This window comes from Ailuropoda melanoleuca, chromosome 5 (genome assembly GCF_002007445.2).
Source record: "Ailuropoda melanoleuca isolate Jingjing chromosome 5, ASM200744v2, whole genome shotgun sequence".
In the NCBI taxonomy this organism is placed as follows: domain Eukaryota; kingdom Metazoa; phylum Chordata; class Mammalia; order Carnivora; family Ursidae; genus Ailuropoda; species Ailuropoda melanoleuca.
The window spans coordinates 28899481-28903198 of record NC_048222.1 but is presented as its reverse complement, the minus strand read 5'-3'; positions in this window follow the sequence as shown (position 1 = coordinate 28903198).

Sequence of the window (3718 nt, the reverse complement as noted above, 5' to 3'; positions counted from 1 at the left end):
GTGAGTAGCCATAGAAGGGGGGAGGCTGTTCAGCATGAGCCCCAGGGCAGAACAGGGGTGTGAGCAGAGCCAGCCCAGTCCAGAGATCTCCCCTATGGCCCCTCTGCCACCTTCCAATACTTAGCTAGGCTTCCGGCTGAAGGCACTGAGCCGATTTCCAGGACAGCAGGTTAACGCCACACATAGTGTGAGCAAAAGCAGGACCGCCCTGAGGCATGGAAGCTGGAGGAAGGAGCGGGTGGGTACAATTCCTGGCAAAAGAGAGGCTGTCTGGGGTGCGTGGTGCCGTTGACTGCAGGCCAGGAACCCAACCCAGAGCTCAGCATGGACACAGGACCCCACTTGGCATGGAGGCTTCACCCTGGAAAGTTAACGGTAAAGCTGGTCCCCAGGGAGAGTGTATGATGAGGCCAGACTCACCAGGGCCGGGGCTACTGTGGGAGGGGACGGAGGGACAGGCGCCCCCTCATCCAGAGCTGATCGCTTGGAGGCTGGAGCCCCATCCGTGGAGATGGAAAAGGGAAGTCAGTATCTCATCGTACAGTGAAAGCTCTCCCACTCCAAGCTCCCAGGAACACAAATGAATGTAGGTGACATGCCAACTGCCAGTTGGATCAAGAAAATGAGCAGCGATTGGATTTTTCCTTTTTTTATTTAAAGTTTTTATTGATTCTTATGAAGGGAATTAAATATGAACACCAGAATGAAAAGGGCTCTATAACATCTCCGTGAAGGAAATGGGACACCATTAAGTGACAAATCCGTCTCCACTGGGAGGGAAGTCGGGCCCCACAGACTCCATAGGGAAAGGAGAGGAACAGAGAGGGAGAATAGTGATTGGGAGCCCTCCACCCCCACTACCTTTGCTCCGCTCCAGATCCTGCTGGGGTCTTGGACAGGGTCTCGGCTTCCCCAGAGGTGGCCTTCCGTGGGTGGGTGGTCTTCTGACCCTGCTAGGAATTGGCTTGTAGCTGGCATGGGAGGCTTTGGCTGGCTGAGCTCTCACGTTCCTTCTCATGGAGTGTTAGCCAGATGGAGGGAGAAAGTAGGACGAGACAGGAGGACCAAAAGAAGGCAGAGGGCGTGTCCTGCTTAGCAGAGGGGTCTTCAGGTGACTGAGGAGAAGGGTCTGGAGGAGGGGCAGGATGGAAGCCCACAGCCCTGGACGATTCTCCCCAGAGGGGTAATTGGGGTTGGACCTGCAGAGAAGCTTGAGGCCAGTCCAGGGCAGGACCTTCTCCTGCAAACAGAATCCAGGCTGCCCAAGGGCTATGGGAGCCCCGAGCTGTTTATCTGCAAGTTTATAATTACCCCCACTCCGCCTGCTGCAGAGCCTGCCCCAGTCTCCCCCCCTTGCTCTGGGGCCTGGTCCCTGTGCTCAGCAGCCCACTCAACACAGGAATGTTGGGGCCCAGAAAGCATTCAGCAGGCTGCCCCCCGCCATGCCTTTCTCCACCTTCTGTGGGCAGAGGCAATGTGGAGTGGGGCGCAGGGCCAAGCAGCAGGCCTCAGAAGGCTAGCCTTCTAGCCCCCACCACCTTTGAATGAATCCCCTCACCTGTCTAGGTCTCCTCCCCTTCCCAGATTGCACCTGCTCCCAGGTGAGTGGGCGGATCGTGTGGGAGAGGGCTTGGAAGGGGGCACCGTGCACCGGGTGAGGAATCAGCTGAGACTGGGGAGCAGCAGGCAGTATCCTCCCCCAGCCTCCACCGCAGGACCATCCGGACCCGGCTCGAGGTCTGCCCAACTGACTCTGTTTCTTAAACCTTTGCTCTGCTGGGGTCACCGCGCCCACCTGTTTCCTGGCAGGTGTCTGCGGCCGCCCTTCCTGCCCGCCAATCCAGACATACCCGCTTCCTAGGACACAGAAGGCCCCACGCACACACACAGGCACCCCCAGCCCTGAGGGTCAGGAGAGGAGGTTGCAGGGAACGGACAGACTCCCTGCTGTTTCTAGATGACCAACAGGCAGCTAGCAAGCTGGAGCTCAGGAGAGTCTCGTTCCAGAGCCAGTGCTGGCCCCCGGAGGGGTGGAGACCCCACTTCCAGCTCTTGGTTGCTGCTTCCTGCTGAAATTTTCCATTTGGCTCTGGCTCCATCTGGGCAGAGGGTTCCAGCCGCTTTCTCTCCAGACCCAGAGTCTCCGTCTGGCACTCTCAGAGAGGGCCAGGGTCATCTGGGCCCGGGTCCATCCCTTTGGTCATCCTCGTCAGCTCAGGGAGCAGGGGGTCTCAAGGGGGGCACCATTCTGTTGATAAGTTAGTCTTTTTTCTGAGACATGGGGTCTTTCCCACTTCATAAGCCCCACTGGCCCTGGAAGACCTCAGTTGTAACAAAGAGGGGGCTGACATGTGGAATGCTTCTCCGCCAGCATGCGGCAGGGGCCAGGCAGCCTCTCCCAGGCGCTTGCTCACCTCCCCTGGCTCTGCGACAGAGAAGGGGCTCTGAGCTCCTCCGGTCAAGCCCTGCACCCACATCAGGGGAGGCTAAGCGGCTCGCTCACGGTCACAGCTACAGGCGGGGTGTGCGCCCTAAACCTGCTGACCTGTCCAGCTCCAGGATGGTGTCCCGAAAGGCTGTGGCTGCTCTGCTGCTGGTGCACGTGGCTGCCATGCTGGCCTCCCAGACAGAAGCCTTCGTCCCCATCTTCACCCACAGCGAGTTCCAGAAGATTCAGGTAAACCCCCACCACCACCACCACCCAGGCTGCCCGCCTCCCCCCGTGTGGCCCAAGTGACTCAGAGCCCTGCTCAGCACTCAGATGACCTTAGTCTCTCTAATGCACAAGTATCCCTTTGGTAAACCCACATTTAATCAGCTATGCCAGCCACACTGAGGACAGCACAAAGGACCTGGACCCAAGCTAACCCCAAACTCCAGCCATCTCCCTGCCACCTCCACTCCTCCCTAGCACCCCTCAAAGGTGACTGCGGCTCCCACGAGCGACACCTTTTCCCACCCCTGCCCATCCTTCAGCGGAGATTTTCAATTAACAAGCCAATAAATATTTGCTGAGCATCCCTGGAATACAAAGGGCCACCCTGGGTGAGAGGCCAGGCATACAAGGAGATCTAAGAACCTCCGTCTTCAAGGATCAGGCTCAGGAGCTAAGATACAAACACATGAAAAATTCACTAACAATAGAAAACAAGGGAGACGTCAGAGGCGGAACATGATTAATTGCCCAGCAAGTGACACTGATGGTAAGTGCTAAGTTCAGAGGAGAGAGAGGTTTCCGCGGGCTGGCGCGAGTCAGCAGCCTGCAGGGAAAAGGTGAGAGCTGAGCTGGGCGTCTGCAGAGAGAAGGAGGGGGACTCGGTGGGCCCAGAGTGGGAGATCAGATGCTGCTCCGTGGAGTGCTGGCCAGAGCCGACGCCTCTTGAGAACCCAGAAGAAAACCAGGCGGCAGGGCCTCCGAAAGAGTGACTGCCAGACCTTGTTCCCCATGACTTTGACTTTAGATATCAAGGGGTTCTGAGTTTCTTGTGCAGATAGGTGTTTCTCTCTAACCTGAGGCGATGAAGAAATGGGACTTTCGAGTCCCATGTGTCTGAGACCAAGGCTCCAATAGGGACAGATACATGAATCAGTTCTCTGGGAGGTCGCGTGTCCTCTGGACCTACATGCTGTGTCCAGAGCAGGCTGCCGCAGACCCAGTGACCCGTGTCCCCTGCAGAGGCAAGGCTGCCCCCTGCCCCCAGCCACCACCCCCTGACCT